This window comes from Cibotium barometz, chromosome 14 (genome assembly GCF_041138505.1).
Source record: "Cibotium barometz isolate CiBa-2024 chromosome 14, ASM4113850v1, whole genome shotgun sequence".
Classification (NCBI taxonomy): Eukaryota; Viridiplantae; Streptophyta; class Polypodiopsida; order Cyatheales; family Cibotiaceae; genus Cibotium; species Cibotium barometz.
In genome coordinates, this window is record NC_141059.1 from 54,345,786 (window position 1) to 54,368,793 (window position 23,008).

At 37.6% G+C, this 23,008-nt stretch overlaps 1 pseudogene; it reads right to left on the minus strand.

Annotated features, from left to right (window-relative positions):
- Positions 1-14,686: 14,686 nt before the first annotated feature.
- Positions 14,687-16,183, minus strand: LOC147632203 (uncharacterized; annotated as a pseudogene).
- Between the last annotated feature and the right edge of the window lie 6,825 nt (positions 16,184-23,008).

Here is a 23,008-nt window from a genome sequence, read left to right on the forward strand (position 1 = left end):
AGAGTGTGTGTGGGAGACAGAGAGAGAGAGAGAGAGAGAGAGAGAGAGAGAGACTCACAAATTATGATAATGTACCCTTGGAAGCTTTAGCAAAGAAAATTAGAAAATGGTTCACAACTTGGAAACTTACCACCTACCTCATATAAGAGGAGGCTTCTAGCCACTTGACTCTACATTATAGGTCATCAAGAGGTCATCTCACTGAGCAAGATATGGGGCTTCGACCAACTTGGAGAGTTCCCTTGTTAAAGGATCTAGAGTATTGGAAAATTATTACATCCAATGGTAAAGAGGATTAATCCCCTCTACATGCCAATCTCCAATAGTAAAGAGGATTGATCCCCTCTACATGCCAATCATTGATGACATATTTTTTAAATGAAAAGGGGGAAAAAGGGGGGGGGAAGTTTTGAAATTTGAAAAAGGGACAGAGGCAATAAGGTTTAGGGGAGGTCTTTTTTAAATTTAGAATTCCTATGATTCCTACCTCAAAACAAATAATTATAGACAAAAATAATAAATAGAGTAATAAATTTTTGAGAGGAAAAACCATCACTTTATGATAGCGAAGGGTGACATGACTATCAAATCATTTGGGTATTGAGATCCAAGTCAAGGAAAAAAGACTTGAAGCCTAATATAGAGGGAAAAAAATGATCTTGTCGGACTCTATTAGAACCAATGATGTTTTTAATAGAAAAGTATGTTGTGAAATGGTGAACCAACGAAACCCTCCCTATAAAACTAAAATGAACGACCATAGATCGAGTATAAGAGGAGAGGCTCTAATTTTAAGAATGAGACAAGGATGCATACTTAGTAAATACTACATTATTATGTCCTTGTATACTAATAACAACACTAGGATTTAGATGGAAATTCAACTTTTAGTCATGATGACTATGGTAGCACGATTTAGGAGGTGGAATTGCTCCTATTAGACTACCATGACAAAAATAAAATTTAATATCTTTATATTTCAACTTTCATATATATTTTGGTGGTTTTACAAAGACTAAATTAAAGCTTGTTCAAGAAGAATTTTGGCACACCCGTAATGCAATGCACCTTTTTTGGCGGCTAACCCAATAATTGCTTTTAATATTTTACATTTCCTAATGTCTCTCACGTGTCGATGTGCACATTATTGTAAATACCACAAGTATGCTCTATAAATACTTTTGTGTTATTGTTTAATCTAGTGATGTGGAAACAAAAGAGGGCCTTACGCCTATATATATTGGTAACTCTATTAAAAAAAGATGGCAAACACATGCTAAGCTTGTGGCATGTGGAGAGCTTGAGAGCATGTGGAGAAGTGAGGAATAATGCATAATAGAGAAGAAACCTTCTAGAAATCCTATGTGGACTAAGGGGACTTTCAACATGTGTACATGAGAGGGGAGTTTATGTGGGCTCAAAGTGGGGTTAGATCTTGTCTAGTTCATTGTTACTCTCCATTAAAGAACTCTCTTTACATGTAATGGATTCATTTATTATTATAAGCTCTCATCCTTTACCAAATCTTGGACCGCTTGATGATCCAAAGTAAGGGGGATAAGGAGTTATTATCTTGGTGGACCTATGACTTCTCTCAAGGTAGCCATTATCTTATTGGCACAATCATTTGGATGTACCAATCCTTTTAATGGTAGTGAGTATACAAAAAGACTTTGGGAAGGAACCATGGATAAACCTTTGAGCAATGTTAACCCTTACACTAGTTTAAATCATTAACAACAAGATGAAGGGCAAGGGACATTGTTAAAATTGAAGTCACATGCAAAGGGAGGAGTGAAATTTTGGTAATTTAAACTCTTAATTTAATTACTCTTTGATCGTATATTATTTTCTTAAATTGTTTATGCAGCCAAGAAGCTCTGCTAATTCCCTTTCTATTCATGTCATTATCTCTTCAATTCCAAGTCTCATTAATGACAAAAATTTCTCCCAAAAGTACTAGCTTTAAGTAATTGTTGGACAACTTTATACCCCTATAGTTTTTATATATCCATGAAGCTCTGTTTGAGATCTATGCATGTATGTAATTCATTTTTCGTATAGCTATATTATAAAGAACAATTATTCTCTATGCATCTCTATTTTTATGTACATTTGGCTAGTTTTATACACCTTTAATAAAATGCTCATAACTTTTTATTCAGTTATTTGTTTTGAAAAGTTGTTATATAGCTATGAAGCTCTCTTCAATCTCTTTGCATCTATATAGTTCAATTTTAGTGCAGACATATGTATAAAAAAATTAGTATGCGTTGTGTTTTTTTTAGAATTTTTAACCATTATTTCCTTTAATGATGAATAATTTCTCTTAATATCTTTACAAAGTCGCATAACTCATGTATATTACTCATCTATGAGTCCTTATCACCTTGTTTTACTCTAAAGTGTTTTATCCCAATTTCCCAATTTGCACAGATGAACCATACAAACACTCCCCATATGTTTCATTCATATAATCTTGAGTCGAAAGATTTTCGCCCTCTTATTTGGAGCGACATGATTAGTAGAAATCCTTACTTCTCTGGAACCTTTCATCTTCCCTTCCATGAACTATGACCTCACATTTGATGTTTTTATCTTTATCTTAGCTTAGGGAGAGAAAGAGAGGCGAGGAGGCTATGAGGTTTCATGCAAGTGTGTTCTAGATTCCAAGAAATAACCAAAGTGAAATCCCCCAACTTTGCATCACACCACCATATGTACCAATAGTTGCATATTATATGGAATTATAAAAGGTGGTTACATACCATTAACCTTTCCAACATCTCTATCTATAACCCCAACTATAGAAAATATGTTAAGATTATGAGAAGTTGGAAAAGGTCCAAGAGAAGCACAAATCAAAGTAGCTCAAGTGGCTAAATTGATGCATAAATTTCAAGGATATACGAATCCTCGATAGTATTTAGAGAGTTACAAATATTTGTGATAGTTGAATTGGATTGTCAAATCCTTTATGTTGACATTGGTGGGATGAAGGATTAAGTGAGTGGTTTAGATCTCCAAATATTGAGAAAAATGTTGAATTGGATTGTAAAATCGTTTATATTAACATTGGTGGATGAAAGATCAAGTGATTAGGTCTCCAAGGTTGAGAAGAAAGCAATTTTTAAAATTTTAAAAGAAATTTTTATGGTCAAATGCTCAAACTGGAGCTGAAACGATATTTACACTATTGAGAGCAATATTATTCGGAATAATGAGAATGAAAGTGTGCATGATTTTATAACTCACATTAAACATCTACATTTGAGATGTGAAGAAAGGAAACAAATGAGTGATGTCTAATTTATCATGATTTATTATTAGATTAATCCAAGTCTCCACGATCATGTAACTACCAATGGAATGTAAACATAGGGGATGAATCATGTTATCTAACGATTTGAGTAGTCTATGATAATGTAAATGATAAAGCCGGGGAAATAAAAACATTCTTAGTTGTTTCTTGAGTGACTCAAGCCAATAATCTAGTTTTAAAAGAAAAATGTAATGCTCAAATGATAGTTCATGGAGTTTAGTGTCGCATTGTTAAAAAAAACATTGGACCAAATCTTAAGATTAAACATGCTCAAGATAATGTGGGATATGCTCATTTGTATTTTCAATAGAGATCTAGTGTGGTGTGTACAATATGTCCCTAAATTCACATGGGTACTAATTGTCCTCAATTTAGGTTAAGGTAAAACATTATATTGTTCACATTGTATTTAGTAGGGTATATCCTAGAGTATTAAATATCTTGCTTTAGCAAAAAAAAGTACTAGTTTCTTTACTTACACCATTGGAAACGAATGACTGTAATTTACGCTAAAACTACCAGCTATTGGTATTGTAATAAGAAAATAAAATAGTAGAAGCTAGATCTTCACAATATAAAGCACTAAATTACAGAGAGTAAACAATATTATTGCTTGTAAACTTTGATTACAAAATTGATGGTTGTCTGACCACCCATGTACTCAGGTAAGGATATTTGATGGTAATGTGGATAGACTTTGGACAGAGGATACCTTATATACAAGAGTGCTTAAACATAATAAACTCAATATCATAAATAAACAAGAGAACGAGCCATCTGGGTGGTATTTTACAAGAGTGCTTAAACATAATAAACTCAATATCATAAATAAACAAGAGAACGAGCCATCTGGGTGGTATTTTTGACGTAGAGGGACATTTGCAGTACACAATTCCTCTCAGGTAGGAGTAGCCTACCAGTGTCTAGGTTTGGTTCTACTTCAAGGAGTGGATCTCACTGTTCATAGCTTCCTTCCAAATCCATGCCTTTGAGATAGAAATGGTAGCTTCCATAGTGGGAGTGTCAAGTTTGTTAAGAACTTTAGAGCCCAATGGTTCATTGGGGCTTCTTGTAGCATCCAAAGGTAGAGGCTCAAGGGGAGCTAGTCTCACCGGTGTGGCCGATGGAGGGAGGGTAGACTACATGATGACAGAATGTGCTCTACTAATGAGGATGACATCCATGTTGTAGTACTTCTTGGGAGCAGGTGGACCCGATGATAAAGGCATGTCAGAGTGAGCAAAGGGGTCATATGGTGTGTTTGTTGCAGAGAATGATGTAGCTTAAGGGGAATTATCAGGAAAAAAATTATTGGTGGGCTTTTGTTCAAGGCTTCGAGAGTCATCCAAGGAAGAAGGATTGGCGCTTGTTGGCATGCTTTGAAGAGGTGCTTGCCTAGGTTCCATATGGTGAGGAGGCATCGCCAAATGCGGTGTATGGAGATGCAAGCACAAGGGTACTACCAAAATAATACCAAAGCTTGGGTCCCCAATTGCATCACAAAGTCCCCTAAGCTTGCACAAAGAAGAAATCCTCAACACCAAGTACATCGGCAACCAAATTACAGTGTTCATCAAAGATGTGTGCACTTCAACAACAAGGATACTATGATGGTAATTCCATCATACGGTTGCCAAAATCAAACAATGTGAAGAAAACCTCACCACCGACTTCAACCCCAACAACTTCACCTATAGTTTGATAAAAATGGAGGCCCAAGCAATAGCAAGCAAATCACTCAACCACTTTCGTGCATTCAGTACCAACACAAGAGCTTGTTTGTTCAAGTAAACAATCACTAGTCTTCCCTACTGCCTCGACATCATTCTAGCAACAAATTCAAGATCAAATACAGAGACACAGGATCACATCAAGAACAAAATAACAATGCTCTTGTCACCCATTTGGAAGTAAGAAATGAGTGCATAAGAAGCTATTGCTTGAAAGTCATGACGTAGAAGACAAAAAAAACACCTCTAGGTCAAAACCTGCAAATTCACAGAATTCCATATCATGGAATTACAATTCACGGAGTTCTATCTCACGGCTTAAGAACCTGCACTTTCACATTTAAGCCTCATCACTCACGGATTAAGCCATATCACACAATAGCCACTATATATTTGTTAAGCTTATCGCTTACTATTCTTTTGGCTAAATTAATGTAGCAGTTGCTCCATGAGTACGAATCCATACTCATGCACTGGAGAACATTTGCACCAAAGCCTCACCATCGACAACTTCCAGGTACATCTTTGGATGGGGGGGCCATGGTGGGCGAAAGCCTGGTCAATGGTACAACCCATCACCTAGAATTCTCCTTCAAATTATAAATCTCTCCAAACGATGTCACCATATTCACAAATCAATGATGTTCAATCCTTAGTGAAGATATCTATATTAGCTCGCAAGTCGACGTAATTCTTTCAATCCTCACCAACAAGTGGCTACTTCAACACACAAAGTAGTTTAATAAGAGTCTATATGACTCAATTCTTGTACTTCATGTAAATCTACTTTATAAGAGCACTTAAATATGCATAAAAACATAAAAAGCACATGGGCAGAAGAAGTTAGGATCAGGTCCTACTCAACAACATTTAACAAGAATCCTGCTGCAACAAAGGGACATCATCACAAGCCAATTACTTCAAATGATGAATGTCGCTTCAATGAATCAAATGAGGGACTGAGAATCACCATCTCGTTCTGATGATTAAGTCTACGTTCCTCCAGATCCTTCTCTCTCTCTTCTCTCCCATTATTAACATTTCTTAGTGTCCCCATTAACAAAAATCACATGTAACTTTGCCGATGACTGCCAAAAACAAAGTGGGCAAAAAAAAAGGAAAAAAAGGAAAAAAAAGGGCTCACACAAATATTAAAATACAATTATTCGCAAAAACTCTCCACCCCGTTAGGAATTCCTAATACACAACTAACCTCTTCATTCATTAACTAGCTTTTCTTATTTCCTCCGGAGAAACAAAGACCATTGAACGTCATTCAACATAAAGCCATCGACAAAGCTTGTTCATTCTTCCCACACAAAGGTCTTCAATGCGATCGTCATTCAGGAAGGGGGGAATGTTAATCCAATTCTAGGGTTAACAAGAGCTACCGCCATTATCTTACATCAAGGAGTCATGGTAGATACACCAAAGGGTCATACATTCAAGATATAAAGCAATAATGTCCAAAGCTACAACTTGGACGGACGCCCGCCGTAACGGTGTGACGGAGTATTTATGGTGATTCCTGCTTCAAGAGCGTGTGGTAGTAAGTTAGGATGAAGTCCTAAGTGATGTACTTCATGGATATATTATGAGAGTAGTCATTGTAATAGCATTAGGTCTCTTATGAGCCTAAAGTGCCCGACCGACCATAATTTAAGTGAGTGTGTACACTTATGGCCATGTATATAAGTGAATTTCTCTCATAATACAACATACTCTCCCATTGTGCAATTGAGTCTTGCTCTTGCTAATCCTCTTGCTAATCTCTCTCCCTAATGCATGCTAGTGAGTGTGTGTGAGTGAAGTGAGGTGAGAGGAGAGACGAGGACCCGTAGTACAACGCGGCGGTGTGACAACACTCAACGGGCGGCGCGGTGGAATTGCTTCTCAAGGAGTTGTAGAGCTAAGAGACCTCAAGGGTTACAAGCTCGGCCATAAAACATAGATTTATGGATTGATGGGAGGTTATATCCAAAAGACCCTTTTACAAACTCCACACCCCTATTTAGGAATACGACATCTCTGCTTAACTTTGTTGGAGATGGCTATAATGGGTTTCTAGGATATACACATCATTTGAAAGCAACAAGCAATGTTCTTAAATTGGAAAGAGATTTGTTTGAGAAGGACAATATTCATTTGAAGAAAACCATGGAGCATTGTGTGCAGAAGTTATTAAGCAATAAGGAAACCATTTCAGGGCTTAAAAAACAAATGTCTAAATTAAGACATAAGCAAACCTCATTAGGTCTCCGTAGATGATAAAAAAAACTAAGGGATATTGAGCAAATAAAGCTAGGAGGTGGTGGCATCAAGAAGAGAATACATGCAATCAAGTAAGCTCGTTTCTATTAACTTGTTTATTGTTTCTATTGTGATATTTTATGAATAGCAATCATTATTGCATATGTTCATGTATATCATTTTTTGCATTTTAATATGATATCAGATCATTATTGCACCTTGATAAAGAATCAACGGCAGAACCTTCTAGCGCACATTTCAGTCTTCTTTTAGATCGCTAGTATGCAGAAGCACTGATGAACGAGAAGAAATATAAGAAGGTCTCAGAAAAGCAAATAGATAACTTTTTCAAAGAGAATCAACTTAATCCACAAGACATCCAGGCAATACTTGTAGTATATCACACAGAGGGTACTCAGCCATTTATAAGACTTTGCATGAAAAGATGAAGGATTCTAGTATGAAAGGATCATTATTGCCAAATCCTTCTTTGGTATAAAAATTGCGTAAACAAGTAAACGAAGAGGTACTGCAAGCACTGGGAACCCCATTTCATATTGAAGACACCTATGCTCTGCACCAACAGGAGATGTGGTCTACAATAGATATAATAATATTTTCTACGACTTGGAGGCCTTACAATCATATGCTGTTCAATTGTTTGAAGTTACTCCTGAAGAATGTGATGGTGTCCTCAAATTTGTGCTAAAGCTTGATGAGTGTCAAATTGTGAAGGAGAGAAAGTTAGAAAGGGTTACCATCACACTGATGAACAGGACACTTGATACATCTATTCTAAAAGATGATCCTAGATGGTTTAGTGTTCAATCTGAAAACAATATATTGTCATTGGGATCATTTGAGGTTAAATTTATTAGACTCGGATATGTTTGTGAAAAAAAAATTACATATAAAAAACACTAATGGGTGTTGCATTTCTATGTTTCTTATGTATTGCAGGTAGAATCAGAGAATTTTGATGTTCTACATTGGGTCTTTCATAAGACATCGATACCCGAGATCATCTCAGCGAAGCAGAGAAATGGCAAAATCTTGGATGTGGAAGGCATGGGACAATATAAGGTGGAGTGGCATATGGCGGGTGATCTTAAAACTCTGAAATGTATGCACAATGTGTCAAAGGGTGCTAATTCAAAAAGTCTCATGCTTATATTACATGTGCAATACAAAGGTGTTTGATAAGAGGTATTGGAAGAAGGCACCGGATAGGCACTTGAAAGACCCAAACTTCAAGCCAATTCTCGAAATTCCATTGTCAAGTGTCCACATTTGTACAATGCATGCTCTTTGCAGAATCATTTAAAAACTCTTGTTTTTATACATATGTTTCGCATGGACTCTACAACCTAATACAACAAAGGTTACATCCATCAAAGCACTAGAGAAATTTCTATCAGACATTGGTTTACATGGTGGACATGCAAAAATTGAACAAGATGAAAAAAGGTCTAAGGATGGGAAGAATATACCTAAGAAACCTTCCATTAGGGGTGTTAAAGCAAGAAGGTTTCTATTTGAACCAACACCAGAAGGTCGTAGAAGAAGACGATTAGTGTAGATTGTAAAATACAATAGATGGAAGTGCGTTCACAATGCAGTAGTAGACCATGCAGACAATGGTCAAGCAAGAACACCGAAAGCCAAGGTGTGGAAATCTCTAGACACTATGTTTAAGTTCTGTGTGACAAGAAAGTGTGGACGAAGGAGGACCATGAGATATTTCAAACAGTGCTAGATGAGTTCAAACAGTGCTAGATGAGTTCAAGAGATCAATGATTGATGCATGGATGGATCAACACATCACCCACTATATGGTATTATATTGATTATGCATTGAACTAGTTTTTATACTGTATATTGAAAAATATACTAATTAATGTATTCTTTTATTCTCTTGAAGCATATTATATACCATCATACACCTTGGTTTGCAAAGAAGTATGGTAGTTTATCAATATGGTCAACCCAGGGAATGGAGAAAACACATTATCAAGCACGCTCCGGGTATTTCAATCATACAAGACATGGTGGAGGAGCAGAAAAAGCTAACAGTTTAGAGAAATTACATCAGTGGACATATAGGAAGCTTGTACACAAAGCCAAAAAGAAGTAGCAGTTCAAAGCATCCGAAATTAATCAAGCAGTAAAACTTGTGAATAAAGAAAGAAAACAAGATATATGGAGGAGATCTAATGCAAGTATTAAGCATGCAGAATGGCAAGGAACAAAACAAAGAAATGGGAAGATTTGGATACCCATAGATCCATGATTAACATTTCAAATTCAGAAATGATCATATGTAAAACTGTCATGACATTACACGAGAGAGAATATTATTACAAGAGATAGGAATATACTACTACTCCTTAACCTGCTCACTAACATCCTCGGGTGCATGAAGCCTTGCCCTTTTTGAAGATGGCTCTGCAACATCCTGTAAACTGGCAAACTGGAGGAACCCTCGATTTTTGTGAATCTGAGAAGCTCCCTTTTGCCATAATCACTTAGTATATTGGGATCCTTAATCCCACATGCCAATCCATGAGCAGTGTAGGCTAAGTAATATTTACTCCTTAGTGCATAGACTCCAGGGCCCTACCCAAAGATTCACAATGCTAACTACTTCTCCAAAAGCATGACTTTGTCTGCATTCCACCTGACGGGATATGCCCCAAGGTATCTAGATAATGTCTTGATTGCAAATAAAGGAAATTCTACATTGTCTTTCGAGAGTTTCTTGTGGAATATAATGAATTGTGGAAACTTCAATCGGTTTATGTACTCTCCCAGTGATGAGTCCATTCCAAGTCCTCCCATGAGCATTTGCCTGCTCCGTGCCCGAGAAACTCATCCTCAAACACAACCAGCTGCAAAACAATATTGTCGATGAGCCAACACAACAAATAGAATAAGCTACTCAGCACGATAAAAAGTAATTAACAAGTAAACACACCTTCTGATTTTCGTCTCATTAACAAGTAAATCATCTGTCCATATATTGATTGTTGAGTTAGTGTCCTAGACTGCCAATGAGGACGCCCCTTTCCTTCCCATGTGTGAAATATTAAGTGTTTGTTGAATAGCCTGAAATTCCCCTTCAGTGGGAAGGTTGGATTCATAGCTTTTTGCATCCTTTACATCATAGATAATGTGTCGGACAGTAGAATGGAACTCATTGTCCTTGACATTTGAATCCAATAAGAGATACTTATCCAAATCTAGATCGACAAAATCTTCATCTTCCTCAAGATTATGTGCAATGATGGCCAGATAGTAGTCTTCCCTTATGTCAAACACAGCTTGAATATCTGTAGTTAACAAATATTCTTTGTCACCACCAATAGGAAATGTGGAGAGTAGTGGGGTTGGAATGTCCTTGCTTCCTCTATCATAGAGGGCTCCTCGTCACCTATAACCACTAAGGTGTCTTCTCTTCTGAGCGCATCAATATCCAACTACTCACTTAAGTCCTTCTTCGCAGCCAAGTTTATCTCCTGTGAATCTCTTGAACTTCATCTTGTGGAAGTTCCTCTGCCTTCTCCTCAATTTCTTCATTTGCAACTTTTTTATCCTCAAGCAGCACATGCAAGTAGCAGATAAATCCATAGTGGTAAGCAACGAGACGACACTTGCGATTGTCAATGGGGCACTTACTGTGTGTCTTCTTCTTATCATCTGGCACCTTTAAAACATCCATGTTTAACTTTTATCCCAGGGTTATTGAAGGCACAATATCATTCACATGCATGTACTGGACACCGTCAAACATGACGGTACCACTCAAAGTGATCTACTGAAATTGTTGCCCTTTCTCCTCAAGATACGAACGAGCAGAAATGATCATGTCTTCAATGGAGAAATTGAAATTAAACATGCATGAGATTTTAGGATGGAGATGATGCTGTCAAACTTTATAAAGGAAGTCAAACAACTTTTCATCTGGGGTTTCTTGAAGGCTAGCATCAGACTCAACCTCAATCCCGAAAGGTTCCATCTACAAGCTAGGAAATATGTCAGGACGACAAAAGTTCTATGTAAGATAATAAAGGATTAGGCAAGATCAGTATAACGCGATAAGCGTTGGAGAAACCTCACCCACATCTCTAGTCGCGTTGTAGTAATTTAATGAAATATTAGTGAGAAAATGAAATTGCAAAGAAAAATGTGCCAAAATTACTGTAAACGCGATACGTGTGGGAGAATTTCCAAGGAGCCCTCTCTTCACGTTATAGTGATTTGATGCAATATTTCAAAAGCAATGATGATTGTAAGAAAAATCACTACAAGAACGATAGTAGGACAAATCACTATAACGCGATATGGGTGGGAGAGTTCTCACCAACTCCCCTCTTTGCATTGTAGTAATTTGATCAAATATTTGTAAGAAAAAAATTAATTTTTTAAAAACCTAAACGACGAAATCTTTGAAAAAGTAAAAAAAAGAACTGTAGTAGGACAAATCACTATAACGCGATATGCTTGAAAGAGTTCGCACCAAGACCTCTTCTCGCGTGTTGTAGTGATTTCAAGAAATTTATATGCAAGAAAATTACCATCGTGGGCAAAATCACTACAACGCGATATGAGGTACGTTAGTTCTCACCGAGATCCCTCTTCGTGTTGTAGTGATTTGATGAAATATTTGTGAGAAATAAATTAAATTCTTAAAAATCTAAAAGCAACAATCTTTGATGGAATATTTATAAAACAATTATACAACTTCGGCCGAATTGAAACATAGAAAATATTTGAAAACATATCGCGAAATTCACTGGGAGAGCAAGAGGCAACCAACAAAGTTGACTGTAAGAGAGCAAGAAGCAATGTAAAGGTGATGACTGCGAGAAAAATTGCACGAGAGCAAGAAGCAACGAATAATGAATGTTGGTCACCTTTATCCACGAAAATACAAGTGGTAGACATGCATGATGGCACACCACGTGCTTTGCGCATGTATGATGACACGTGTCAAAAATTGATTGATCGTAAAAATCATTATGATATACGGCTCCGCATCCTACTTCGCATGTGTTGACATGCTCTTTCGTACGTGTGTCATGCTTGTCCTCGGTAAATGTGGTACTCGTCCTCGGTAAGTGTCAAGTGTCCTTGTCTTTTGTCCCCGTTTTGTTCTGCCTCCTTCAGCCACGTGTATTCCTCTGTCGTGCCTCATCTACGCCATCTCTATAATTTATCAAGCAAGCGTATCACTTCAACATTTTCCCTACGTAATTCTTTAGTGAGTTATCAAGCAATCACTATACTGGTCTTAAATGTTATATTCAATCATATATACCATGTTTTACCTACGTTCATTAGATATTGTGTCAAATGAAAGGCAATGTCTGACAAATCACCATGACGCGAAGAATGAATTATGATTTTTTTTTGATGTAGCCATATCGCGTTATAGTGTTTTGGACATACTTTCTTATCGTGTACATTTTTCTGTGTCGTTTATGTTATCTATGACTTATTTCCATGACCTACTTTGTGAAATGAAACGCTCTGCGTAAGAAATCACTACAGCGCGAGGAGGGTATGACGATTAGGTCTGATGTGCCTGTATCGAGTTGTAGTGATTTGGACCTATTTTATCGCCATAGGTGTTGTTAGGTGTATTGTTCTTGTGTTGTTTTGTCATGTAACATTATGACTATTTTCAGATGGTGCGTACAAAGAAGACCACAAGGCTCTCATCTACAAATGATCCTCAATTAGGTAGAGAAGCTAGTTAGGCAAAGAAAATGTTTGCACTGCGCTCAATGAGGAGACGCAGATACGACCAACATAGATCCGTCTTTCTTGAACTAAGGAAGGTGGAGAAATATATGCATTGCGCGATTCCAAAATTGCCATTCCAACGTGTAGTCTAGTCTACATGCGAGAATTTTGGCATTAATATGCGTTGGCAGGCCTCTGCCCTAGGATGTTTGCAAGAGACTGCGGAAGACTGGCTTATCAAGTTTTTTTAGGATAGCTATGTCCTTGCCGCGCATGCACACATAATCACTGTGATGCCAAAAGACATGAACTCGCTTTGTTTGCTTAGGTTGAGATATAACCGTACATTGGAGCCCGCCGTCCTAATTAGTGACAAGAGAATGAAAGGAATTTTGGAAATCCCTTCTTTGACGAAGAAAGTTAAGATCACAGAAGTGACAGAGGCTAGTCATTCACGTGACACAAGGCTCAACGCACAAAGTATTGGTGACCAAGCTACGATTCAGGAGCTCCAAGAATTGTGGATTGAAGAAAACGGCTATTCGGAAAATGCATAAGTTGAATGTGAGGGCTTTGAGTTATTTTGTCCCCTCGTTTCACATTAGACTTCTAGTGTGAGGCACTGGGCAATTTTTTCCTTTCGATGTAGAGGAGATTGATGTTTTATTCAAGGTCAACGATAGAATTATCATAGCAGTTCTAAGGTTTGCTACATCCTTTTCATCATCTTGATTGTAAAGTGGGTTGCTTGTCCAAAGTAACTAATATAATGTAATTTTCTTGTGCAGCTTGGTTATATCAAATCTCCCATTCGATATTCAAAATCGTGTATATATTGTAGATTCCCTTCTTTCCTTGGTTCTTACTGCACAACATACTTCATTGGTTGATGTATGTTCGTGGTTTAGTTCGATAAATTTCGATGTAGCTTAAATAATTCTAATGGCATACAATGAAGAGTAAGTGACATGCAATCTCATTTATAGTCTTAGTATTGTGACCTAAATTTACTATATATTTTCTATGTTACTTCTGATACTCCTAATTACATGTTGTAGTTCACACTGGAGTTTGATCCTTTACGATATGGAATCCAAGACTTGTTACTTAGCCAATTCAGGTAAAGAATTCTATGGCACCGTGAGACAGTTAGTCCATACATTCATTATTTATATATTATAATGAGTTGGAGAGAGAGAGAGAGAGAGAGAGAGAGAGAGAGAGAGAGAGAGAGAGAGAGAGAGAGAGAGAGAGAGAGAAAAGTAGTTAGAGAACTTTCAGTATTGACAACAGTATTGTTTCGTGCAGATTGGTTAGAAAGCTAATAACTGCTCTCAAGGCCATAATCCAGGACACACTGCTAGAACACACAAGGACTGTGAGATGCAGAGTGCCATAGTTGCGGTTGGAGGGTGTGCTACAACGCAAAGTTGCTGCTACACTTAGTTCTCTCATTGCCCGCAGATAAAATGTAGGTGTGCTCCTTTTTTTAAATGATATCTTACTTTCCTTCCTCATTCTTTGATGGCACATATCTATTCTTTTTGCTTTTTGTAGAATCCACGATTATCAGAATACTTCGATGTGGATTTAGGGCTGTTCAGGGAGAAGAGGCCATTGAGCATATTATTGTCAACATTCATAGCAGGCCACCTAATATCCCGATTGCGTTTGTGCCCCCTCCACCACGGCCGCGACTAGGACCACCGCCAACACGGTAGTACCCCCCCCCTGAACACAAGTGGACAGGTTTGTTATCGAGCTTCCATAATCTGATGAATCTGAAGACGTCAATTTGGAAGCTTCAACCCCACAAGACAGCAAACTTCAATTCCGGAAGAGCAACCACCCCAAGAGTGTTCGGAAGAGCAACCAACCCAAGAGCGTCCCAAAGAGCAACAACCCTCGAAGAGCAAGCACCCTCTCAACAATGACAAGCCTCACCGCCCCAACAACAAGAATCATCCCACACACAATAGCACGCTTCATAGGAAAAAATAAGAACATATCAATGTTTTAAATATCCAATAAGAAAATGTAGAATATTTATCTTAGTTTCTATTTCTCTGAGAAATACAAAATGTTGTCATGATTGATGTAACTATATGTTGTCAAAAATACATTTATCTCCATTTATCTCTATTTATCTCTATGTGATGGTTTTTTGCACCACGAAAACTTGCTTCCTTGTAATGTCTTTACATTGAATGGTCCTTTCTTTTCTCCTTGGTACCTATTTCCAAAAATCAAAGTAATGTATATAAGTAATAATTATTATGGCATAGTTTTAGAATGAATACTTTTTTGAGGTTAGATTGAATAACATACCTTATGGTCGTTGTACTTGAACACATAATCATCAAGCACTTGTAGGTCATCCTCATTTGTCAAGTCTGTTCTCACTTGATGTAGTGAGATGTTTAACCTTATATTAAGTACTGTCAAGAGCTCATGTTCAAACCATACCTCTAATAACATCAATGGATTTTCAATGTCATCCTCCAAGTCCTGATCATGCTACAAGTTTTCCATTGACATAATGCCATCTCATATAATGGAAGGCCAAAATAAAATTCTGGGAGCCAATCATATATTTACAGACAATAGATTTCCTATGGATTTTGCAGGTAACCCAATTTAATTCTTTCACATCCCAATTTTGACCTAAGAAATCCAAACATTTCTCTGATTTACAGATAAACATTGACGATGTTTTTTTGACCTCCTCGTCATAAAAGAAGTCGACAAAAACATGCAATGGCATAAAGACAATGATTTTCATCTAACAATTTGCTACATTTGGTCTTATACACCTCAACACGTCTTGGTATATCTTTAATCTAAAGCACTCACTTGTTTCTGCTGTTGGTATGGGCCATTCTGGACTGTCGAATGAAGGAAGTGGTAATGCTTTCAAAGATCTATAACCTGTAACACTATGAGGTGCTGTGTAAAATTCATTATAAAAGAAAACTCCTCTCTCTGCCAAAGACCTACTTGATGTTTCTTTGTATAGCTGCTCACCAATAGATGCATGAAAAACATCGAAGATTCCCACAATAGTATCTATAGGCTGCCAGTCAACCAAGTTTGAAGGATATATATCTATACAGAAGAATGAATATAAGAGAAGCATAAGTATAGAAATGAAACACATTACATAAACATAATGTAAAAACATTTACTTACAGTTTGGTCTATGGAGTGGGATTCCATTAGGCAAACGTTGCAGACGCAGTTCTAAGTGCATGTAGGCATGTTGTATAAGGACTTCCTTAATGCTCCTACCTGTGTCAGAGAGTTTGAAGTCTTGAACTCTGCCTTTGTAAGTGTCGATGAACTCATTCTTTATTTTTTTTCGCTTCCTAATCTGCAACATAATCCAACTACCAATAGAGATTGTGGTAGGAATCCACCTTTGATTATCTATATCAAAACTGTTGTATACTATAATAGCTCTAGTAGAGGAGCAGGGACGCCTAGGACGTGTGGTTTCCATGGAAGCAAATAGAAAATAAAAGCAAATGTAAGAAGATGAGATGGCAGAAGAGATATGTGTAAAATTTTTAGAGGAAAATCCATTCATTAAATGAGCTAGGAACTTTGAAGAGAACATTTCAATCTTTTTGAGGAAAAAAGCACTTTTATTAAATGAGCTGAAGAAGGAAAATTTTTAGATTGAAAATCGTTCATTAAATGAGTTGAGATTTATTAAATGAGCTGACAACACTTTAATTTTCATATATATCAAAGAAATGACATTATAAAGTGTGGTCAAATGCATTTCATATTTCTTTAATAAAAATATATTCATATAAAGAATATATGAAAAATGTCTAACTATCAAAAGTTCCGTTATACGGTGGCTCTCTTCCTATTGGTCGAAAGCCTTTCTCTCTCTAGAGGAAAAAGGCCCAAAGTTGAGTCCAAAATTCACCTAATGAAAGCTGTGCTTGAGCTATGGTGATTTTATTCACAATTTACAATCCAACCAGAATCCTAGGAATCTTTTTAGTAAGATATGTTGAAAGTTCTAGCTCCTACAAGGTTTCTTCCTCCCGTTAAATAGCAATTGTACATTGTCTACAGGAGTGTTCAAGGTGATTGTTTGCATGGATTCAGCTAGTGAATACAACGATTCACTTATACAAGGTCCACCAAAGATGACATTATACTCAAGGAAATCTAGGGTAACATGGAATCACCATCGATTATTTGAGTAATGTATCTAAAGTAACCTGGAACTTCAATGTTTTGTCCATTGGCTCCTTTTGCAAGACTATTGCTTGTAGGGATGAGTTTAGGTTGTCCCAATGACACCCAAGTGTCTATTGTCTCATGATGTTATGACTAGCTCGAGGGCTAATCAATGTGCGTTTGCGTTGAACATCATTGCCTGTAGGGAAATCCAGCCATACCATGATAGAATCTTCCAGAGGAACCATGGATGTTTCGGTTATTGTTTCAGCTTCAGATCCTGTTTCTATTTCGTATTCCCATTCACTTTCATCCTCTATTTGGGTTTCAACTTTTTCAAGAGTACCCAATGCGTACACTGGCACACGGCCCTATGATAATTCTTAATGAGGGCTATTTGGAAACTTACGAATCCTCATAGTCCTATTTTATGTAGTTTGTTATGTCCTTGTATAACTCAAGTTGAACCATTAAAGCTGCAAGTGTTGATGTGATGCTGGTTTTATCATGAGAGAAGCATTCCTCCGAATGAGATTTTGAGAGATTGTTTTAATCTTGTAAGGAAATTATCAAATTCCTCACGTGCTTTCTCAAGCCTATAGTTCGTACAGTCTGTTTCAAATGAGTCTTCTGTAGAGAGTATGTCTTCCTCTTGAAAGGGAAAGTGGTACAGTTCTAGGCTTTCAATTTTGGTTGCTCTTTTAGGATTGGCATTATGAGGCTCAATCACAACCGGTGACCTTGTAAGACATTCAACTAAGCTAAGCATACTCTCCTGAGCTTGCTTTTTGTGTTCCGCATACGTCATGTGATCATTATTATCCATTTGGGGTGGTTGGGTGGGTTCTAGTTTCTTGATTGGTCTATGTGGTGCACTGAGCAAAGAGTAAGAACTTGTTTCATCCTCACTTAGTGATATACTAGAACTTGTTTCATTTTTTGACTTTCTTTGGTTTGTCAGTTTTTCATTATGTTTACCCATGGCGACGAGATCAAATTTTCTTCTGGGTTTTTATATCTTGTGTCATACATATGGGTGTTGAGGTTTATGAGGAGGTCTTTGATGTGGATGCTTTTGCATCTTGTATAGCTTTTGGCTCTTTCGTGTTTATGTCCCCTTTTTGGTTTATGTCCTGTATAGACTCCTTTTCCCTGTCTTTTAATTCGACCTTGGTTTTGACAGTATGTTGTCCTTTGTTTTTCTTTATTTTAGAAGGTTTTGTTTTCTCTTTTAGGTTCTATTTTAAAACATGTTCTTCTACCCATGTTGAGGTATTGTCTTTTACGTTCTGTTTGACTATTTGTTGTGCCTTGGCTTGTAAGCATGTAAGCACATTCAAGGGCACCGTGGACAATTGCCCGTTTTGTACACTTAAGATGTTAAGAGTTGTATTTTGTGAGATAAGTTACATTAAAGTGACTCGTCTTGGACAATCTTGGAACATGTGATGATCAATGCCACATTGTTCACACATTGGTCGCAAGGTGTCAGTGACTATGGGCATGAAAGTATTCCAAATTGTGCAGTCTACCACCTTGTGAAGTCCACGACAATAGAAACACTGAAGTGTCCGATTAATTGCTTCCTGAGCAATTTCTACCCTTTGGACTGTTTCTGTTTGGTGCACGGGAGATGGAGGTTTTGAGTCCATTGTGGATGAAGCGGGACACTTTTTACTATCATGGTCAAAGGTTTTACAATATATGCAATATAGAAGAACAGGTGCCTTGTATGCAAAATGAGGATTAGGATGGTCGTATTAATTGCATCGCCGGCATCAATGTGATGAACCATCAACTAGCTTTTCCTCTCTAAGCATAAGTTCAACGCATGTACCTTAGTGGGGCAGTTGGGGTTTCCAAAGGCTTCACATCCTTGTTCAAACATTTGAATGAATTGAATAAGGTCTGTTGTTCCGTCATATTTGCTCATAATTTTGAAAATTTGTACGGTCATATTTTTGTATGAGTCACGGAGGCCATATGTGAGTGCTCTTGTTGGAAGAGACTCACTGAGTCCTTGGGCCACTCCCCTTCCTAGACTTTTCAGTATGTCCAAGGTGTGGGCATCCAGAAAAGGGTTGGTACTTATAGGACTTGTTGCGGGAATGTTAGGCAAGGGACCAAAGCCCGGTGGAATCGAAGTCATAGGGGATGTAAAATCCGATGACACGCTGGTTATAGGCACAACCAATGGCATTGGGAGGTGGATTTGTGGCATAGATCTCAATTTCTCGAAGATGTCAGCCATTGGGTTCAGTGCTTATGTAATCCCTGGCAATCCCTTTATCGTGGCCATGTTTGAGTAATTAAATGCTCCTTAATGAGCAATCATAGTTTTTTTAAAATACTTTTCCACAGCCCATTACAGCCTCATGAGGCTTGGCATACTCTTTGTTCGATCAAATGGGTGTCCGTTTACCCTAATTAGCTTAGGCGCTATACGTACGTGAACCTCTTATTTCTCCAAAAAAAAAAAGTGTATGCTAGAAACTTCTCAGATGGAAGAGGAGGTCCTAAAACCTATTTTCCATCACTGTCTCAAGATGAAAAAATTTTCGAGAATTTTTTTCCTGTATCGTAGCATATTTTTGAGGGTGTTCCAAAAAGAATTTTAAAAAACTCTGTATGAGAGAGTTGTAGTATTTTTCGTGTACTACAACTTTGTTTCTCTGAGTCGTTCATAATTTTATCGTCTAGACCCTCAAAAAGTAGCCCGAATATAGCTCGTCGTCGTTTTCGCGCTAATTTTTACTATTTTTCAAGGTTTTTGCATTTTTTCCCTCTATTTCTGGGTCGAATTTTGAGGCTGCTGATCGGAGGCCAAAATGGTCGATTTTGAATTCAAAAGACCAAGTTCAAAGTCGAAGAGCTCGATGTCAGCTTTCTTTTATCTCACACAGTCGAAAATTTTCGCCAGATTTGTCTTTCACGGCCGCAAAGGGCGGATTAGATCTATGTTTAAACTAAAGAGAGCTAACATTCACTAAAAATTACATTCTATTGCATTATTTGATGCAATGGATGCAAACTAAGCTTAATACAAACTATGTGCAAGCCCTAAGAACATGAAAAACCACCTAAACAACAAAAACAACAAATTAATCTAAAAATTAAGCAAAAAGCATTCTTTTCAAAAACAAAAAAGAAAGCTATTCTACATCAAATCTCACACAAATCACCATCAAATACACATCTTTTTCATGGAAAACCACTAATCAAGATAATGGACAATGGGTTATGCGTAGATTAGAGACAAAACGATAAAAAAAGCCAAGGAATGGCTCTCCGACAGTGGCGCTAAAAATGTTATAACTCACTCTAACCCTCCTTGAAACATATCCAAAAAGAGATTACCTGGTGAACCGCAACTGTCGTTGGAGGATCTTTCCAATGGCCGAGCTTGTAACCCTTGAGGTCTCCAAGCTCTACAACTCCTTGAGAAGCAACTCCATCGCGTCTCCCGTGAGCATTGTCACACCACCGCGTTGCACTACGGGTCCTCGTCCTCCTCTCACCTCACTTTACTCACACACACTCACTAGCATGCATTAGGGAGAGAGATTAGCAAGAGGATTAGTAAGAGCAAGACTCAATTGCACAATGGGAGAGTATGTTGTATTATGAGAGAAATTCACTTATATACATGGCCATAAGTGTTCACACTCACTTAAACTATGACCGATCGGGCACTTTAGGCTCATAAGAGACCTAATGCTATTATAATGACTACTCTCATAATATATCCATGAAGTACATCACTTAGGACTTTATCCTAACTTGCTACCACATGCTCTTGAAGCGAGAATCGTCTCATAAATACTCCGTCACACCATTACGGATGCCCGTCCAAGTTGTAGCTTTGGACACTATTGCTTTATATCTTGAATGTATGACCCTTTGGTGTATCTACCATGACTCCTTGATGTAAGATAATGGCGGTAGCTCTTGTTAATCCTAGAATTGGATTAACAGTGAGTCAACGATTTGTAAGTATATGGGTATAATTGTGGATTTCTTGTGTCCACAAAAAATGTTCATCGAGAGACATGGTATTAGTGTACAAAATGGTGACCATCTTAGAACCTATCATATCAAATTTTGAAGCATTGACATATTTGCCTAACACGTGTGGTGTTGTAGATGGTTCTTACATCAAGCTTTAACGGAAGCCTCCAAAAAGGTATTTCTCTACCCAATATATGTGGACATGGATTCACTAAGGTATTGTGGTCTCTAGAAAGGCATTCTAGAGTATCGTATGCAATGCTCCGGGGGGAATGCATAACTCAACACACTTTAAAGAGTATAGGCTATATGAAAGAAGAGAGGTACTTATGTCCCTATGTTGCAATCACATGGAGAATCCATATGGCCATATATTATAGCAGATGCTACATATAAGCCCACTACTTTCTTGGTCAAACCTTTTAGGTCAAAGGCAGTAGAACCCTTTAAAGAAGAAAATAATTTTTAATAAACATTTGTTAAAGGGTAGAGTTAAATGATTTTTTTTCTGAGCAACACCCCTGCCCCCCCTCCCCCCCACCCTTCCTTTCATTCTCATTGTAAGAAGCTTCTCTAGCAGAGCATGGCACGGGCTTCCTTTTCTTTTTCCAAGAATAGATCCTTCTATTAGTAAAAAACAAAGCTTCACTCAACCTTAAATAGCAAAGATTTGAGCAAGACTAGGAAATAGTGAGTATTCAATCCTTTTTTATATCCTTCACTGATAATAGCATCCTTGCTTCACGCTATTCTCAAATTATATGTGACATCTTCGCCACAAGTAACAAGACGCTTGTTGATACAAGCATACAACTGCATCTTTCTTATTCATGGATCCATGTGTTTATGTGACTTATGTTCATGTGGGATTCTAGTATGCTTCAAAAAGTATGTCTACGTATCGATACTCATCTACTTTGCCCCTTTTTCATGAGTTTGCAACATTGACTAGATACATGCTTGTTATTAGTTGCCTTACAATGTTTTCCATAATCATAGTGTACTTAGAGGAGGAGGGTTGAAGGTATGGGCCGGAGAGTGGTGGTGAGACCTTTTGGCGAGCTATCCACTCTAACATTTGGTCCGAGGCACGATTAGAGAATCAGCACAAGTTCTTCTATGCATATAGAAAGCCATACGAGTCGTTTCATGTTTTGCATACATTGATAGAGCCTCATTTGCCTTGTTCTAATAATTAAAAGACCGTTCGAGATCCCATATCAAGCGAGCTCCAATAAGCAACACTATGGAGATAAGCACATGGACATTCATCCTCTAGTTTGTCCCAACTGTTTGGTGTGGGTAAGTTAACAATTCGTAAGTATATGGATATAATTGTGGATTTCTTGTGTACATCGAGAGACATGGTATTAGTGTACAACATGGTATTAGTATACAACATTGACATATTTGCCTAACATGTGTGGTGTTGTAGATAGTTCTAACATCAAGCTTTAACGAAAGCCACCAAAAAGGTATTTCTCTGCCCAGTATATGTGTAGACATGGATTTGCTAATGTTATACTACAAGGTATTGTGGTCTCTAAAAAGACATTCTAGAGTATCGTATATGCAATGCTCCAGGGGAGGGATGCATGACTCAACACACTTTAAAGAGTGTAGGCTATATGAACGCTTAAAGAGGAGAGCTACTTATGTTCCTAGGCTGCCATAACATGGAGAATCCACGCAAGATCAACAAGATCCTCATGCAAATGGGAGAGACGACGGAAGGACTAGCATGGGGCATCAACAA